This window comes from Corapipo altera, unplaced genomic scaffold, assembly GCF_003945725.1.
Source record: "Corapipo altera isolate COAL_440 unplaced genomic scaffold, ASM394572v1 65, whole genome shotgun sequence".
Taxonomy (NCBI): domain Eukaryota; kingdom Metazoa; phylum Chordata; class Aves; order Passeriformes; family Pipridae; genus Corapipo; species Corapipo altera.
Genome location: NW_020884891.1, coordinates 10975940 through 10996324, shown reverse-complemented (window position 1 = coordinate 10996324; position 20385 = coordinate 10975940). Strand labels below are relative to the sequence as shown.

The 20385-nt window shown below is 44.5% G+C and overlaps 1 protein-coding gene across 1 annotated transcript in view; it reads right to left on the bottom strand.

Annotated features, from left to right (window-relative positions):
* PAK3 (p21 (RAC1) activated kinase 3) overlaps window positions 1-17844 on the bottom strand; it is a 119149-nt gene extending 101305 nt beyond the window's left edge. Inside the window, exon 1 of the mRNA XM_027645202.1 lies at window positions 17742-17844. The gene's annotated coding sequence lies outside the window, so the exon portion shown is untranslated. The remainder of the gene's footprint in view (window positions 1-17741) is intronic.
* Between the last annotated feature and the right edge of the window lie 2541 nt (window positions 17845-20385).

Sequence of the window (20385 nt, the reverse complement as noted above, 5' to 3'; positions counted from 1 at the left end):
ACTTGTGAAAACCAGGTCTCTTGGCTCCACAGCCAACCTGGGCATTCAAAAATCATTACTCAGATCCTAAAAAATAATGAGATTGGCTTAGAAATAAAGATGGGTTTAGATATTGCAGGTTTTATTTGCCTTATGGTGTTTATGCCTTTTGCAGCTTCAAGCATTCTTTTTTTCTCCAACAGGGAGAATTAGAAACTGTCTTTTAAATGAAAACAGAGAATCTTCCCATAAATCACCTGACTTCTGGAGCTAGGATTTTAGGAGAAATATACAACCTCATCAGATTGATGATTCATAGTGACTAGCAGCACATATCCCCATTAGAAGCATGTTTTCTTCTACAGGCCTCTTCTAGGCAAAAAAAAAGGTATTGGAATTGTCTTCTCCCCTTGTGGATGTTGTTACCTGTGGCAATGGATTTGCCATATGCAGGATGGAAGAAGTCCTGTCAGAGATGGATTAGTGAAGAAAATGAAAACAGTTCAAATGTTACAGAAACTGAAGTTTTTAAGGTGGTTTAAACAGGTTTTAAAATGGCTTTTACCTTTTTGCAGAGTCATTGATCTTCTTCCCAACATCCCCTGTGCTCCCACACAAGGTGTCCTGGGAAGGTGTCCTGAGATGTTTCCCATTGGCCTTTGTTAACCCCTTTCTATTGGCTGTTGACCCTTCACCTGATGGTTTTTTCTATGTGACCCTGAACTTGTGATTGGTCCCCTTTTGACCCTCCTGAAAGCCTTATAAACCCCTACCCCACAATAAACTTCCTCTTTCGTCCGTCCCTCCCTGGTGGTCTGTGTGCTCCTTGCGGGGTCGCAGGGCCACGTGCTGGGGCGGGGGGAAGGGCATTCACCTCGCAGGTAATGGGCTAGCAGCCTAAAGCCTGGAGGTCTCCCCCATTCCCACTAATCCGTCGGAGTTACCCAATTTCTCCCAATTACCACAAAGGGGACACCTACATTCAATAATCAAACACATTTGCACTGGCACTTACAGACCTATACAAAGTGTATTTCAGGGGAAACCTCTTACGCTGTTAGAAGTGTCACACTCACTTCATGCAGCCTGAGACACACCAGGAGAGTCTGTGCCCTTTGGCTGTATGAGAGACATCAATGCTCTACCGAATCCATCAATGTCTCCCCAGGTTTGGGATGCAATGTTCCTCAAGTAGCCTGAAGCCTGGCTATTTGGGAGGCCCTGATGCAAAAACTTCCAAAGCTCTAGGGAAGGTTTAAGGTAAGATTTAGCCTTGTATCTTACTCACTTTGAGGGTGGGAGACAAGGGAGCAGCACATTAATTATACGTATCCCAATACATCAGCCAACCTCCTCCTCCAGCACTCCCATACAGGCATGACAAACCAGCCCTAAGGTGGCAAAAGCCTTCCAGACATTAGAGAGGCTGATCAGTGGCACACTAGGGATTCACTTGCAAGTTCTCTCTTGAATTAAAAAATGCAAATGATACTACAGACATAGGGGGTTTTTAACTTACATTTATATATCTCAGCCTTGCCACACTCTTTGAGTTCTGTTGTTCAATTCTTTTCTGGAAGAAGAGGGATGGCAAGGTGATACAACTATTAGAGTAAATAATCAAATACAAGCTCTGCATGAGACAAGACTCCATTCATTCTCTGAGGATCTCAAGCTGGCAGGAAGGTCACACCTCCATCTCCTCCCATTTAAGGGGGCAGGCCATGTCCTTGCACTCCTTTGGTGGCTGCATATCAATGTTTGTAAGAAGGCACTGCAAAACAGTAAGACTTGGGGCTGTAGATCACCCTGGAGTGCAAGATGGTCGAGACACTTAACAGGTTACTAGGATAAAAGCTTTTAAGATGGCTTTTAAGAGCCATCATGGCTATTTCCAAGTTATTCTTCCAAGGTGTAAGTCTACCTCCTTTTCCAAGAAGTTTTCTTAGAAGTAGGGCAGCAACGTACCACTGGCATGATGATGTAGAGGCCCCAGGGTAGGGATCAGGACTTGGTAGCTCTTTAGTGATGCTTCACTTCCAACACTATAACCAGAATCAGTTTTGTCTGGAGATGGTGCAGCTAAGGACTCATCATGAAGTTAATTGAAGTTAACTTCCCTACCACTTCCACCTGTGTTGGACAACTTCAGGACATTCAGCTATCAGTGCAATCAGAGATGGAGTTACACAAAGGTGGAGAGAATGGGACGTACAGCCACTGCAAAAGAAAAATGAATGTGGGAGCAAAGATCATCACAATCCATCCTGCTTAAGATAATCTGAGAGGTCTCTCTTTATATAACACAGTTTGGGAAGAGATATGCACACTCACTGCCTCCCTTTTCTCCCTGCAAACTCCCCATGCTGCTCTAATAAGAGTCCCTGGTAAAACAAACTAAACACACACAGCTTTTCAAAGAAGGCATCAATGCCCTAAAATAAATAATCCTTTAAACCCTTGTGCATTGCGGCACTTGCTGGGCCTTAGGCAGGGAGAAAACAAGACAAACTGCAGCTGTGAAATATGAAGTAAGACAGGAATGAGAAAACATTCCTTTCTCCTGAGGAAGCATATGCAGAGCTGCAAGCGTTTTGATCCACCAGTTTAAATTAGGCCTTGCAAATCAGCTGCCTCGTACACACACTGGGAAAGAGCTCCTGCTGAGCACGTGTAGTAAGGACCTGCAAGCAGAAGGTGTCCCAGAAGCACCAGGAGATGAACAGAACCAGCAGGAGGAAAACAGCAGTCCTGCTCTTCCCAGCTCCTCTGCTGTTACTGTTTTATTCAGTTTTTTTCCTTGCCTGTATTCTGCTAGAACTTTTTCTGCTTAGAAAGGAACCATGACTGTGCACAAATGCAAGGATAAATATCACATCACAAGATGTTTTTTTAAGGTTTAAATATGTTTTAATTTGCAGGTATAAGGTGAGTACTCATGAGAATTCTGAGAAAGGAGAAGCTGGTGACTGGGGAGAACATACTGTAGCTCTTGTTTTCCAGCCAACAGTCATCCCAACGTGGCCCGGTACACTCAGCTCAGGTGCTCTAATAGAAGCACTTTTGCTCAGCCTTTCCCTGGCTTTGGAAAGTGGGAGTTATAATTAGTAGCTTCCAGAGCCCATCCACTGTGTCTAACTCTATGTTACATCTGAAAAAGGGCAAATGAACAAGTTCCAACTTTCTAGTGCTGGTTCCTGGTTAACCGTGAAGCTTTGATTCCCAGCTGGGACATCACACCAAGCAGCGGCAGCAAGTTTAGGGAGATGGAGAGAAGGTTGGTTTTCCAAAATCTTTGTGTAACACTGATATCTCATCATTTTAAAATACTTACCTAGGAACCAATTGCCTTGGTCAGTTTAGATCAAGTCAGAGATACAAAAATAATCGTGACGAAAGCTGAGCCAATGTCAGCATCCAGTGTCTCCAAGAGCCATCCTTGTCCTCTGGCCTCCCCAGCTGCCCCTCTCATAACAAGGGGAACAGAAGACAACCAGTAGCAGCTACCAACAGAACAAATGGAATATACTGTGGCAGTAAGTTAACTCAGCTTGAAGGAAACAATATTAGGCATTCCAAAAGCAAATAATTACACTCACCCTAACTAAAGTTGTCACTCTAGAGGGTCTTGCACAGAAGAACCAAGACTTGCCCACTGCAGTCCTGCCATCTCTGAACATATCTGTCTTCACAATTTATTTTTAACTTCTTTGGACACAAACTTTCCCTTCCTGTTGTTTATAGAAATGTATAAATGGGGCCTTCTTGAAGATGGAGACTTCCAGGCTGTGATAAAGGCTTGGAAAGCTGTCTAGCACTACTGCAGTCTCTCCAAGAGTTTCTGTGTCCTTTGCAGAAATGTTATTTCACAACTTTTCAAAGGACCTCAATAGATTTTGACAGATATCCCTACACCTCATGTAAGCACCAGTATGTTAACCAAACTATTTTTCCTATCCAGTCAACAAAGAAAAACATAAGGAACACAGCACTGACATGTGCAGACACCAACTCTTCATTTCTAACAGTAGTCACTTCTGGCCATTTCTGATTTCACTCACTCATCAGAACCTAGTTGTTACTGTCAGCTGTCTTCCAGTGGAGTGGCACGTGTTATTTCTAGGAAAGAAACTAAAAACGTATTTCAAAAGTGTTCAATCAACCCTGTCAGTATATCTTGCAAGAGAAGAATCAATTAGGAACACCAGAAATTAACTTTTTTCTGTTTCACACCATGTACTGCTATTAATCATCAGAGTGTACAGGCAACGTACAAGCAGAGCAGAATTTTTTGGTCAACCACTGAAAGAGACTGGCATCCCAGATGATAAACATGTCTTTAAGTCCTTTCTGTTGTGCATTTACACAAACACCCTCTGCAGATACTCTTCAGTCCCAGCTTGTGAGAGCTAAATGTACTGCACACAAGATCTCAGAAGAAGACAACTATTTTGCTTCATGGCACTTTCTGAGGTTTCAGTATTTCAGTGCCTTCCTCAATTAGTTGAAAACAAACCAATTCCAATGTTTTAAAGCATCAGAATCACTCTGAAGCATCATCCACATTTAAATGGGAGTCTTTTCAATCAGCACGTGCAAACCCAGTGATTACTGTACTAAGATGAGATGCAAACACTAGTCCCTGATGTGAGATGAAATTGTCCTGACAGATGAGGGACCTTGAACCTCTCATACCTGGTTCAGTGCTTGCACTAGCTCTGCAAGTGGATCTATAGGGCCACATTCACAAGCAGATGCATCCACGTGCTGAACAACTTCCACGTGGACAGCTGGCAGTACAGCAGAGCAGCAGCCCCTGAACAGCCTGGCAATGTACCTGTGGTCAGTGCCTGACTTTACAAGGGTCTGATCATCCTGAGAAATGGAAGAGTAATCAGCAATCTGCAAGCATGTCTTATGTCCTCACATCTCCATGCAAGTTCAGCACCTCAGCTGAGAAGAGCCAAAGGGGACATTCTTGTCTGCTTCCCCCTCATCCTGCAGAATACCACATCTCCCCTTTCTTCACCTGTTTTACACCAGCACTCTACTAAGACAGTTTCTTAAACAAGGATTCTTTTCTGTGTGCCAAATGCAGGAATGGAATGTAAGTAATCCCAGAAAGTGAGGGAGATGGATTCTATGATTCTATTACCTAGAGTGATTTCTAGAGCAATATTTCATATCCCAATGTTCAACTTAGTCCTCCAGATACAAATATTTTCCCCTCTATGCCTGTCTCAGGGACTTCCTTCTAGTTTTTACAGCAAACACTACTGGGTTTTAGATTTTCTGAAATACAGATTCACCCAGAAACTTTAAGGAGTGCAAATACATGCTGTTAAGATATTACTCTCTTTTCTAAAACATGTATGTAATATTAGCTCCACCTCTGCTGACTTTCACTTGACCTTGGTACAACTTACATGAATACTGACACTAAAGAGAAGCCTTCTCCTCATTGTCTTCATTTAAGGGAAAGAGGTCCAGCTTTGTATTTCCAATGCCTCCAGATTAAGCAAAGGATGGTACTGAAGAACACCTTTGTTGGCTCTGTTGTACTGTCAAGCACTTGAGACAGGGATGGGAAAGAACCAGCATTGTGCAACAATCCCCTTCCACAGTGTAATTAACTCTCATTTTCCCTGGCCCTGCAGTGCTTGCCTCCTTCACCCATAACTGAAAGAAACAACAGAAAGCTCTGGAGGCAAGGGAGGGGACAAAAGCAGCTGCTGTAAGTGGTTCTCCCTGTTGGCTGTACTGCTTACTTAGGCAACTGGCTATTTCTTTTCATCACAGAGGTCACCATAAATAAATTCTGCACACACATCAAGTTGAAATGGAGCAATCAGGAGAATCAGCATCCAAAACCCAAAATTACACTCTCACTGTATCACTCAACAGCTTGGGCAACCTGTTCCTTTCTCATTCTGCCATAACGTGCTCCTTCACCAGGACACCACAAAAAGCTTCACATCAGCTGAGACCACATTGCTTTACCATGGCCTCATCATTTCCCCACACCTCAAACACCTTCAGTTCCCCTTATACCCCCACTGTGAGCAGTTTGGGGCTGAATTTGGCACAGCCCTAACACTCCCAGTGCCAATCCAGGCCTGGGGACACAAGGCACAGTATTAGCCATGCCTCACCTCCTCACCTGTAAAATGGAAGCCGAGATGCTGTTTTCTACACGAGGCTGCAGGCTGGGTGTCAGATCAGAAGCAGCCACTCACCCCTGGCAGGGATGGAGCAGGAGACATGCCAGTTGTGAGCTTTGTGTGCTCTGCCTCTTTGGACACCACCAACCCAGGCAGCAGGGCAGAAGGACCTGGCTTGCTGACTACCAGTTGAACTATCCTGACTTGTACCTGATGGGCACTTGATAATGAGCAATCTAAGTACTCATGTGCTGAACAGAAGGAGGAATTGCTTTCTAATTAGAGCCCTGGACACCAAAAGAACCATATAGCTAATAAGCACAAACAGAATCATCATTAGAGGAGACTTTATTAGGTACTTACAACTGAGATTGTAGTCATTTGTCCTGACAATAAACTTGGGCAAAACTGATGAGTGGTGTCCTTTAAACCTGGTTTAATTAGGCTAGTTGAGGATATTTGATACCCCATCCCTTTAGCCTCTCTAAAAATAATCCTGTTGTATGTCCTATTTATTAATTTTGATTTATATCAAGACAGTCTTCTGTTTCTCTAAGGGGCATTTACAAAAGTTAAAATGCAGAGCCAGCCAATAAATCCATCCAGTACCTAATGAAATGACCTTCCAAGGAAGTAAAACCCCATCACCCTGAAAAGCCAGAGAAGCCTTTGTTGGATTTGCTGAAGGTAACTATAGCTTGAAAGATGGCATCTCTGCCTAAGAGGTTGGAAAATGTGGTGGCTATCATGTTTGAGTGTATTATTAAAAGTGACAGTTATCTCTGTATGCTTACAATTGCAACTTCTGATTTCCTAGACTATAACAAATGCACCACTGCTGTTCTGGATGGCCTAGCATTAATAAAGCAAACCAATTTTGAATGCCCAAGGCCGGGACCTCAGGGACAGCAGATGGTGCCCAGGATACCCATTCTCACATTAGCATAAGAATAGTATGGAGTGGGTCACAGATTGCCTTTAAGCAAGCTTTCAGTTGTCCACACAGTCTCTGCTTCCTACCAAATGAGACAACAGCATTGTCTGGGATTTTTAATTTAGGTAATCGGGGCTTCATTACATAAAATGTATTTCACAAGCAAGTCAAGCAATAAAGAAATCCATCTCCTTTGTAACAACTTGCACTCGATAAGCACCTTATTCAAACTTTGCACACACAACAGAAGGAAATGAACAGCCTTTGTTCATATGCATTAAAACACTTTAGACAAACAACATAAGAGTTCTTAAAATTGGAGCTTTTTTTCTTTAAATTGTTTCTAATTTTGTGTGCAATCAATTGCAGCTGTAATTACTTGTAAGCACAAATGTATATTCATTGATATCTAACTTGACTCTCTCACTGAGAACCAGAAGAAATCCCAAATAGAAAATTGGAAACTGTGCCTCAAATTCTTTAAAAAGAGCATGAAATCCACATGCTTACCTGGATTCAAAATTAAGATTCAAAATTAAGACTGTCCTGATCTCAAAAGAGGCAAAACTTCACCCCATTCCTAATTTAAGCCTCGGAGTTAAGTAAAAAGCAGCCAAGGTCTAGACTCTCCAGAGAGAAGCCCAGATCAAGACTCAGGATATCATATGCAAACTTTCACAAGATATTTTGCCCTTTCTGGGACCCATAGATAAGTTCCACTTTAACTAAGGTGTCTCACAGAATGTGAGACATCAATAATGAACACAGCCTTTGCGCTTAAGTGTCTGTCTTCTTGGCTGAATTAATGCAGATTTCTGAATTAATTAATTAATAATTAATTTCTGATTTCTGAAAAAATGCTCTGCAGTCCTTTTATAGTTCACACTTTGTGCCTCTTGGACAGGGATGCTAAGCTGAGTTTCTTTCCTGGTTGGTTATTAACCATCAAGAGAATGTTTCAACTCCACTCATCACATGCATCAGGCAAATCAAATCTGGAAAAACCTACAAGAAGAAGCCAGTTTATGGAAAAACAGGAAGCACATTAACTGAGAGATGACCTACTACCTCACAAGCTCTCTGCACGAAACATACAGAAAGGCAGAGCTCATTTCATTTTTTTTCTTCATCCGAGAAACATGAAAAAAAGGGGGTGTTATTTCCACTCCCAAACCCAAGGGATTAAAGAGGGGCTAAAACAATCCACACAGGTATCATGTGCCCAGATCCCTCTTCCTCATCATTGCACTTACTCTAGGAAATAGCAATCATGGCTTCACCTGCTTAGATCCCTCTTGATATCCCCATGACGGGAACTTCTGAAGCAAAGACTGGTATTAAAAATCTGCAGGGTGTCCAGTAGATGGTTAACCTCACTCCAAGTCAAAAGTGCAAAGCTCTAGGGATGACAGTGCCATGGATTCACTAGAATGGATCTTGGCAGGCTCAACAAGCCCTCAGCTTCCAAAGCTGTTCTCCAAAACAAGCCTGACAAAGAGCTAGCAAAGGCAAGTCACTCCACACCACAGGCACACCCCAGATTCCAGACATGGGTGATGGTAAGGCAGCTGAGAGTTACAGATTTACATACAACACAAACTGGCACAAGGAACAGATGAAAATCTTTTGTTGATGTTGCTGTTCTTGTTTCTCATGTAACACAGTTTTCATTCCCTAAAGCCAATGTACTAATTGCCAACTGAAAATAAGTCATTTCATCATCTTACTTGAATAAATACCAATAGTTCTTGAGCTTGACTGGAAAATTCAAGAAGCCATATCTGGGCAGTGAAAGCAAATGACTATTTCTGTATCTTGCTCAGCACATTTCTTTCTGTATGAACTGCATGAAAATTATGAATTCTCTAGAAACCCAATGGAGTTAGGGAAAGCTTTTGAATAAAGCTTTTGGGTCACAAGGTCACTGGACTCCACTGAATTATGAGGGTCCTTTCCTGGCTAAGGAGTTCAGAAGGTGGCTGAGGATTTTGTAGTTGACAGATGAAATATGTTAAAACAACAAGGACAGGGACTGAAAGCTCGTTCCCTATGTAGTTATAAGCAGAACTGCTTAGGGCTTATTTTTCAGAACTGCTGAGTTTCAAGAATTTCAATTTTCATTGGACTTCCTTCCAATCAGATACTTCTGGGGATGGAAGTTCTAAAACTTGTACCAAATGAGAATTTCCAACCTTGCCACAGGAACATGGCCCACTGGAAAGACTCTCTACTCAATACTCAGCATTGTTTAATAGAGAGAAAATGTAAATCTAGCAGCATTTCTTGACACCACCTTTGGGGAAAGAACCTTCCACTGTTGCAGATGTCTCCTTCTAAGTGATTCCAGAAGGTGAGCAGATGCAGAGAGGTGGTAACACTTGCTGGAGGGGAAATGTCATCTCCTCCTGTCAGTGCTAAGGCTTCTCACACTCGTCACAGAGTGAGAATGAGTGATGGAAAGAAGACAAACACAAACATTACAGTAAAACACCATGTAAAGATATTATGCTGCTTTTCTGGTGGATATTTACAGCCAGAGAGTTGGGATATGTCTGTAAAAGTAGTATTTTTAAATTATCTCTAATATCTAATTTATTCTTCTCAGATTCTGTTAAGCAGCCAACTCGGGGTGTTCTACAGAAAAAAACCACACTGTAGCTATAGCACTGGAGGCAACTGCTGAATGTTCTGTAAAAACATAAACAGTTTCTTGCCTGCAAATCTGCTCTCCATCATACTTCTCATCTTTCACTGCTCAGTTCCCAAGATACCAGAATTTCCTTAGTTCTGTGGTTACCTAGAATTTTCTCATGGAAACAAGCACCAAACACATCATGAAGAAAACAAACAATAGGCAAAAATCCCCTAAAAACAACCCTTCAGCTTATTATTACCTTATTCTTCCTGTGTAGGCTCAGAGCCAAAGATATTCCAACCACTGCTGAGGAGATCAGTGGTAAAAGTCATTAGCTGTTAGAAGAGGAAAAATCTTAAAATAAACAGTTCTTCAAGGTATAATTTTTCCCCTGATAAAAATTAAAGAGGGGCAAAGCCAAGAGACCCCTCCATCTCCCCCCATCATTAATTAATAATATAAGCACTAACCTGAAAATGAAAATGGATGGTTTCTTTAAGCCTATGGGAAAACTCCAGAAAACAGGCAAAAGGCTCCTGTCCCATTTGTCACATGGCTGCCACGATCTGCGGGTGGTGTGGCAGAAATGAAATCCCACACTGTGACGAAACCTCTTGTCATCTGTCGTGGCATGTGCCCCTCCCAGAGCACTCTGTGGTGAACAAGGGCCTGGGCTGGCACTGCTCTGAAGTGCCTTTCTGAATTTGAAAGAGGAGGATATTCCATTTCAGTCCTTGCAACTGTTAAGGATATCCAGTGAAATGGTAGTTAAAGACCTGTCAGGCCAAAATGTGCTGCACTTACAGAGCTTTTATAAGATTTGCCTCTAGCTGTCTTTGCAAAGAGTGAGGATAATACATAGTGTGTTACAGAGACCTAAAACAGATAAATAAAACTAATTTTCTATCTGGGAGAGGCAAAGTGCAGGGAGGTTAAGGAACAATCCAGCCTCTCACAGCCAAGCAATGGGAGAATCAGGGACAGAATCCAAATAAGCTGATACAGTCCTGTGACCTCAGCACTGAACGGGTATCTTCCTGTACTTATGACCCTCTTTCTCAGATAAGTTTGTCCTGCCAATGTGTACTCCAAAGAGTGACCATGCTGGTCTGGGAGTCCCAGCTGCAGGAGCTTGTGCAGATGAGGAGAGAAGGTTCCTTCAGTAACAGTCTCTCCAGAGCTGCTTCTGGAGGTCAGCAATCTTACTGCCTTGTTTGGTTTTGGGCTCTTCCTGACTTTTCATTTAATCTGGAGAATTTGATTCACTGTTTCTCAGCAATAAACTGTTTTCCTTAGAAGGGCTAATCAAACTTTTATGAGGCCCCTGAGCAATGGAAAAACTGATGAGATACATTAAAGATTAGGTGTGGAGCAAAACTGAAGATCAGGGCAAACATTCCTATTGAGTTCAATGGAATTAGATTGGGATTTCTACGCATATCTTTTCCTGCTGCTCTAATCCATATTTTTATGTATTTGTGTAACTATCTCAGCACCCTGAAAGAGGGAACTGGTAACCTCTCCCATACTTTACTTAGCTTTTCTATGGATATCACTATCACCAGGAAAAAAATAGGATTCTCTGGCTGCCTGCAGTGCACCCTCACATCGGTGCTTCATGAGGCTACAGAACTACCACTTCCACTAAGAAGTGGGCAAATATAAGCAATTAAGAAATGTTTTCTGCCTGCAGCATTGATAACTAAAACCTAGAACTCATCGACCAGGCAGTCATCCAGACAATGAACTTAACAAGACTCAAAAAGGGATTAGAAATGCAGACAAATATGGTCCACCAAAGAATTCTGGCATGGTAGCACCCAGAACATGTCCATGTGAATCCTTCCTGTACCGCTGCTCCAATCATAGACTCACAGATTGGTTTGTGTTGGAAGGGACCTTAAAGGTCATCCAGTTCCAACCCTCCTTGCATGGGCAGGGACATCTTACACTAGACAAGGCTGCTCCAAGCCCCATCCAACCTGGCCTTGAACACTTCAAGGAAGGGGCAGCCACAGCTTCTCTGGGCGACCTGTGCCAGGGCCTCACCACCCTACATGTTATGAACTCCTTAACCTGGCAGAAAGGCTGCAGTGCCACAGCCTCTGCCCTGCCTGGTCAGACCTGTGCTGTACAGGCACCCACAGGGGGGATGAACAGGATGTTTTTGATGGCTAGAGCTGGGAGGTGGGCAAGGAAGAGAGGCTGTCCTGCAGATAGGCAGGAGTGACCACGTCGCTGGGAAATAGCTCTCAGTAATGTTAAGCTGATGGTGCAGACCTGAATCACCAAACTGAATACTTACATACTCAGCAATACTTGCTTTCTTACTCCCCAAAACCTTCAGCAAAGATGCTGCAGCCTTCCTATGTAGCCTATTTCAGAATTTAGTATCACTGCTGCTGGAAAGCATCCTTAAATTTATAATGATAAACTTCTGAAAAACATATTAATCTGTGTGCTGGTCTGTGAAGGCAAGAAAACGAGCTGCAATGTGGGGAAAGGGACAGCAAGTCCTGGGCCACCCAAGACAAGTCATATCAGGCTAGAACAGCACAGTAGGTGACCTTCAGACCTACTGTAATACAGCAGTTCTTATGCCTCTACACAAATAAAGCGTTCACATCAACTGCCAGACAGCAGGTCAGTTTTTCCAGCTGATCCTCTGTCTTATTATGTAAGATATGTTATTTGATATTGCTCTCTGCTAACCCCTGCATAAATTAGCCATTGAGAACTAGAACAGAAATTATCACTGAAAATTCAATCAGCATTTCACTGATTTTTTTAATACATCACTGTGTGTAGGTCAAAGTGCATTATCCTGCTTGAGCTTATCAGAAAAGATATCATTAATCAGCTGCATACAATCAAACAACAACAGGAGAGAAAGGAGCAGTGGTCCAGGAGAAGGGTGGGAGGGCAAAAGTTAAATCTGAACTTGTCAACTTCTGCACTCACAAATGGTGTATTTAGGAGAGGACATTATCCATTATTTCACCTACAAAGGTGGTTTTATCTCCTAAATGGTTTAATTTCCAATCTGCTTTGGCTGACACATGTTCATAGTACCACAGAATCACAGAATATCCTGAGTTGAAAGGAACCCACAAGGATCGAGTCCAACTCCTGGCCCTGCACAGAACACCCCACTAATCATACCATGTGTCTGAGAATATTGTCAAAATGCTTCTTGAATTCTGTCAGGCTTAGTGCTGTGATCACTTCCCTGGGGAGCCTCCTCCAGTGCTCAAACACCCTCTGGATGAAGAACCTTTCCCTAATATCCCACCTAAACCTCCCCTGGCACAGCTTCACGCTGTTCCAAAGCTCTTGTTCATGAGGCCTAGTGACATGCAAGGCCAGTGCAGGTGATCCATATCTTTCTCTTTCCCTTTCCCACAGAAATTTATCAAATCCGCAGTGTTTGATGCTCATGGTCTCAAGCTGCCTTGCAGAAAATGCTGCCAGCTGATGGTATCCAAGGTTTGAAGTTTGGGAAACTGCTGACACACTGGTTGGGAACAGTGCAGTGTCAGGGAAGGAAATGTCTTAACCATACAAATATGACAGGATGGATCCACTCCAAAACCAAACTAATCCCTTAGGAAAAAACATGCCAACAAATGGGGCTGATGACGTGAAACTGCAAGAGGCTTATGGAAAACCCCACAGGTGGACAAAGACACATCAATTCAGCCCTTCACCCAGTCCTGTAACATGGCCTGCAGTCTGTCACATAATGCTGCATTTGAAGGCAGGATTTAGGAGACAGGTTCATTGCCAGGCTACAGCTGTGCCAATCTTAACTTCACATCAGAGCAAACCACATGAGGATCTTAGTGCACTACATATGCTCTCACACTACCACTGCCTCCAAAACCCTGTCTGAACAAAGTCTAGTGAGAGAAAAAAAATCAGAAAACAAAAAAACCTGTAAGGCTGCCTGCAGCACCTTTCCACATCTCTTCTATCCTCACTTTCTCTCTAATCTACCTATCTATCTATCTATCTATGTCTACCAAGATGGAACCAGACTCTTCCAAGAGATGTCCAGTGAAAGGTAACAGACACAAACCGAAACACTGGGAATTCTAATTAGATTTTTTTTTTTTCATAACAATGGTCAAACACTGAAATTGCACTGAATTGAGAAGCAGTGGGATCTCCATTTTTGGAGATATTTTTTAATTTAACTGAACCAAGGCCTGCTAAAAATTGGTCCTGCTTTGAGCAGCAGGTTGGACTAGATCACCTCCACAGGTCACGTCCATCCTAAATTATTCTGTGATTTTTCTTGGGTATATTTGGAACCATACCTTAAGGCTTTAATAAATATTAATAACTTTCTATAATACTTAAGCTGACCCTCTGCACTGATGAAGAATGGAGACAGGCTGCTGGTGATAACATGAATAATAATGAATAAGATGGTGATATAAGATGAATAATAGCACTACCCACAAAATACCCCCAACAGCCAGCACCACTCTGGAGAGCTCTACACTCAGAAACCTTCTCCAGTGCACTCAGTGAACACTTCATCCACCATGAAGTGTGTCCAGGGACATGCTATCCATACCCTGCTATGCTCAACAGGCCAGGACTCTGTGACTACAGACAACTGGTTCCACAGTGAAACCTTCCAGAACATGGTGCACTGTAAGAAAGATTATTGGGGAGAAAGATCATAATAAAAAATCCTATAGGATCTGAAAATGCATCTTATTCTATCTGAAGGGCTAAGGCTTCAACTAGGCAATTTTAAGGCACTTGCTTAATCTTAGAGAGCACTGTGAGAGACTGGGAATATTTACATATACTGCAATAGTTATGATCTGATGATTTAAAGTGATATCTATTGATGCCCAAAGGTATTTTTGGGTCCATACTTTCTCCACTGACTGTCTGTTTTCATGTAGTTGTTTGCCAACTACTGACAATCTGTTCAGAAATATCAGGGAACATGAAATCCGGAGGTGTATCAGTGTGTGAGCGTCCACTCCAAAACCTCTGTGAAAATAACCTTCAGGGATGGCAATCAGCCAGAGATGCAGTCTGAAGCCAGCTAAGACACAAATAAATATTCATGGCAGCTAAGGATTTTGTATTTAATACCATTCTGCTAATGCAGATAAATATTCAGATTTCCTTGGCTCCTGGAGAGTAAACCCAGTTTAAAAGAGAAATCCACACAACAGCATTCAAATAACATTGCCACTGCTGGGAGGGGTTTGGGGGGAGGTGTTATCTTAATTTTTAAAGACCAAGATGAAATCTCTGCAATTCGAACATCTACATCAGAAAACAGACACAGAAAGACTCATGCTTCCCTGTAGATCACTGGATCACTGCTGCCTCGTGGCAGAGGGATGGCTCTACCTGTACCATACTGTTCAGCACTGTGCTCCACCTCTACCTTTCAGGACTGTATTTCAGTAGCATGTAAAGCACCTCTCACTTACCTTGACATCTTTACAATGAACAATATAATTCAAAGTTAATATGTTACTACTTTTACTCCTACCCACTGCTTAGCCTTCTCTGTGTTAAGGCAAATATTTATGTGGTATAAATCCCAAGCTCACCGTTGAGTGTAACCAACTCTGAAGTGATGATTACCTTCCCGAGACTCAGTTTACACAGAAGATCCATAGCTGAGTTAGGCTTAGCCATGCTATTGCAGCTGTTAACTGTGTTACAGCAGCAGATCTACACGACCACCTAACTAGGTAAAAGCAAGGCTTTCCTCTCCAGTCAACCAAGGAGGAGTTGCATTCTGACCCCACCACAAATTCTAGTCACATCCCAGGTAGAAAGGCAGAAGTTATTCAAAGGGAAGCAGAATCAAAGAAAATTATTTCCCTTCCTCTGCAGATTTACAAGCAAAAGGATAACTGTGTTCCATAGCCCATTATTAAAACTCTTTACAATTAACCACCTGACTCTCACACTCCAGCTGGATGCTACATGAAGCTGTGACTGCAGGACCACTGATAAGTCACTTCACTCTCTCACACATAAGTCAGGAGCCTAATTCACATGATTCAGAACATGAACTTTTAAATTGTTTTCAACACACCTTCAGACTTCATGGAAGGAAATGAGCAAGATGACAGATGGACCCATTGTTTTTTCTTTTTTTCACAAAACAGTTCTCAGTCTGCATTATCTCACTGCTTTTTAATCCTTCTGTGCCATACCTTCATTTCTAGAAGTCTATGTAGATCAACACTTGCACTTTCTCTTCCCTTGTCATTGTAGTTTCTGTAAAATGTTAAGAAAGGAGGGCAAGTAGCTCCTAAATAACTCTGTCACACTTGTGACTGGACAAAAAGGGGCGAAAGGAAAGGAACTGGAAGTGCAGCCACAAGGCAGCAAGAGGCCAGGGTGCTTTCCCCAGTCTTTCACTGGCCCTGAGTAAATCACTTCCCTTATATGTTGCTATACATTTAAAGTCATATTAAATTGTTCAGGCTTCTGGCAGAATTTCTGAAGTACAAGGCTCAGCTACCAGTATACAGGTTTGAGATATCAAAGCGCTCTGGAATTCAAGGTGTTCAGCTCTCTTAGACAACAAACACAAATTTAAAAAGGCAAATTAAGATAAATATAATCGGCACATTTATGATCCCTAGTTAAGAAGTACTTTCAACCTAAGAGCTATTGGAATACCCCTCTCCATTCAGCTTGTCAGCCTCTCTACCTTTTAAAACATATACCAGAGATCACAGCAGTCAACAGATTTATTCTCTCAGTTAAGATATACTTATTCTTAACTGAGTCTTTGTATGATCCTGACAATTCTCACTCAAATGAGAATGACTTGAAGCCATACAGACCACAAGTTCCACCTTTGTGAAGAAAACTATTTACACATGGGGGTGCAATAGTTTATTAGAGCAGTTATTTCTTTAAAAGAGTGGAAAAGATGGTATGGTGTTCCAGTGGCCAATAAGTCAACCCTGCCAGGACCTCTGTTAGGGATTTTACTGCAACAAAGTTCTTACAGGATGTCAGTGCTCACTATCTCTGTTGGACAGAGCATGCCCAGAGTCTGCCAAAAGAGAAAACCTGAAGGCTGCACTGAAGTGACAGTAACAGGGCAGAGGGGAGCTCTGCACCTGACCCAAGGGGAAGGCAGCTAATTTAACCTTCTGTCTTGTTTCAGTAGAAGTCCACAGTGCTCATCCTCATTTCTAGTATTCTAAAATTCACCATTACCAATCTCTTAAACTGCTCAGCTAGTTGATGGTGATCCCTTAAATTAGGGCATCAGATCCAAACTGGGAAGGCTAGACAGGCAGATGGATTATGTCTCCAGCAATAGAAGGAGTCTGAGGATGTGATTGGCTCCAAAGGCACCACATTCCAATTAATGTCTTCCTGTGAGTCTGGAAGTGCCTCATGCAAAGACACTCAAGACCATCCCGTTGAACCTCAAGATTAAAAAATAGCAAAGGTAAAGTTGGGAAAATGTTTAATATGTGAAAAGCAACTGATCTTAAGATACTGGAATGGGAAGTCACTAAAGGTACACCTGGCATGGGACTGAGCTCATCTTGCCCAAAGGACAAGCAGCCTGTCTCGCCGATGACTCACAGGAGGAGCCTGCAGACCCCTTGGCCTCCCCTCCCGCACCCGCCGAGCTCCCGGTGCCCTCCTGCAGCCACAGCCCCGCAGCGCAGCACCGGGTCCCGCAGCATCCAGGCCCAACGAGCGCCGCCAGGCACATCCCAGAGCCTTTCCCATAGAGCCCATTCTTCCTAGAGCCTCACACTAACCAGAACCCCCAGCACAGAGGGCAGGGTTCGGGGTGGTTTGAAGGCACAGATTCGGGACCCACCGAAGGGAGCCGGGTACTGACCAACAGCTCGGGGCTCTCCCCGGTGCCCCCCCAGCTGCAGCCGCGCACGGACCCCGGGCCGGGCTTTGTTGCCGGGGCCGTGGGTGCCGGGGCCCGCCGATCCCCTCCGGCCGGGGCAGGGCAGGGCCGTGCCGGCCACGCCAGGTACAAACGCAAAGCACAGACCTTCTCCCTGGCCTCTCCGCGGGGAGGCTGCGCCCGTCCTGCCGGCCGCGGCCGCGGCGCCGGCGGGGAGCTGGGTCCGGCCGCGCCGCCTCACCGGCCGCACATCGATGTGCCGCCGGCAGCCTCGCCGCGCTGCTCTCCACCCCCTCCTTCCAGGGGGACAAAAACGGGGGTGGCGCAGGGGGGGAACCTTCCTATTATTATTATTCTAATATATTCTGGGGGCTTGTGGTTCCTGCAGCCAGGCGGAAGTGAACCCGCTTTCGTCCCCCTCCTCCTTCCGCGATGCTCCGGGGCTGGATGCGGGAGGTCCCAGCAGCCCAGGGAGCGCTCCCGGGGCTCCGCTGCCCGCAGCAGCGCCCCGGTCCCTTGGTCCCCGGGGGGTGGGGAGGCGGTGCAGTTCCCGAGACGCAGAGGTTGCCTTGAAATCAAAAGGGGGGGAATGATTTTCTCCACGGCAGTGAGGGCGGGCTGGCGGAGCTCGGTGCCCGCAGGGAGCGGCGGTGCCCGGTGCGCTCGGCGGCCCCGCTGGAGCCCCGGGCGGGCAGCGCTGGCAGCGGTGCCCTCAGTGACGGGCGGGCACAGCTCGAAAGGAAAGGCTGTAAAACGCAGCGAAAGGCAAAGGTGTCTGCTGGCTCCGTAGTGACATCCCGTGGTGCGGGGCCACTACTGCCGAAGGCCCCCCGAGCTCCGGCGGAGCAGCCGCGCACCCAGCCCGGAGCAGCGCCGGGGGCATCCTTCAGAGACCCGAATCACTGTCAGTGGCTTGGTTTTAAACCAGCCTTCTGCCTTGTGCTGCTGCAGAGCTGCGCTGCTCTCTGGCACTGTGGGGATTTGTGCCCTACAAAGGTGTTCCAGAGAACGTCGGAGCAGCGAGGGCTCAGAGCTGAACAGTGCCGCTGGCCCCGTGCCTGCACTGGGGAGCAGAATGAGAGACACCAAATGAACATACAGTTAACTAAGGCTAATGTTAATTTCTTAATTTAGCATGTGCCATCATGTTGAATCAGACTTGCAGAACATCTTCCCCCAGCCAAGAGTCACTGGAGTAGAGATGAGGTGGTGAAACCTCTGTCCCTCCCTTAGACAATTCCCCTATCCACCTCCCCTGTCACACAACACACTGGGATGCTCCAATGGCCTGTGGCAGAAAAGGCAAGAAGAGAAAGACAGCGAAAGAGAGCTGAGCACATGGACCAAAACACCACAACCTTGTCCCTAGGCAGGAGGAAAGCTGGAAGTCAGCACTGAACAGGCACAGCTGAGCTAACTGGATTCCAGCTCACAGGGGTGCCACTAGTAATGAGGACTCAGTGGCATCGACCTAAAAATGTCTCCACAGCCCCTGGCAAGCTTGGTAAGAGCCATGCCACCATGTTTAGAAAGCTCCAATTGCCCAGATCAGAAAGATTAAGGCTAGCCTGGGCAGGCCTGAACACACAGCAACTGAAACTCCTGATAATTGTTTTGGGGCATGCGGATGTGGGTGGTAGATGGATTGGAAAAGATTTTTCTAAACTCTGCTACAGGAGTAACATCAGATGATGCACATGTTCAGAAGAGATGGCTGGGACACTCTTTACTGAGATCTCTGTTGACCCCAGAAGTCACCTGCTCATTGTGGTGGAACTTAACCACGGTAAAATTCTCGTGCTGCCCCTTCTTCCTTGTAGAAACAGTGAAATGGTCAATGATGTTGACATCTGTTTTGTCCAGTGGCTCATTTTGGACCTGCCATTCTGGGCTGTGCAGATTCATTTCTGTGCTCAGTTTTATGTTAAACATTTCCTTCCCATTCCAACAGCAACACAGTTGCTTAGTCAGCTGCTGCATCTGTCTCGCAGCCTCAGGATGTCTGCAGCCTCCACACTGCCAGGGGATGGCTGAACAGCCACGTCAGCAGAAATGCCCTCTTCCAGGCAGGACTGGCCAGAAGATTGCACCTCATCCTGAGGAGTGCACACGTGGACACACTGGTGCATAAATTGTGTCTTGCAGCTTAATTACTGGAACTCCCTGTGCTTTGAAATAAACCACAGCTGGTGTTAAAATACAGCAGATGTCTGCTTAGCAAGGGAGAGCAGCCTGGTGCTTTGCTCACCCTCGTTTCTTACTAAGTACAGACTTTGGTCCTCTTTTCTGGTATCCAAAGCCATTCATAATCTTCCACAGCCAGCTCCTGCTGGAGCACTGCAACCATTGACCAAGGGGTAAGACAAGACTGTGGGAGTTTCATCTTTCCCAGGCAGAATTTCTGTACTGTGGAACTTACTTTGCCTCATGGAGATACAAATAACCCGGATCTCAATGCAGTCTGAAGCAAAAGCAAAAATTCTCTCCTCAGCTTCATTTCTTCACACAAAAACATGCAGAGAACGCTAGTACACAGCCCAGCAAACCCAAGCCCTATAAAGTAATCAAGCTATTCCTCTTAGTGGCTAGCTAGAAGGAAAGGCAGAGAAGGAAAAAGCATTTTTCTGTTTTAAAATACTTGGGAGGCACACAAGGCCCACAGAGATGGGAACCATCTAAATATATATGAAGACAATCCATCTGTTGTAATCCAGCAGTTTCATAAAACCAATGAAAAAAATTGACAGTTTCATGAAACCACTAAAGCACTGTTGATACTTTCAAGTTTTTT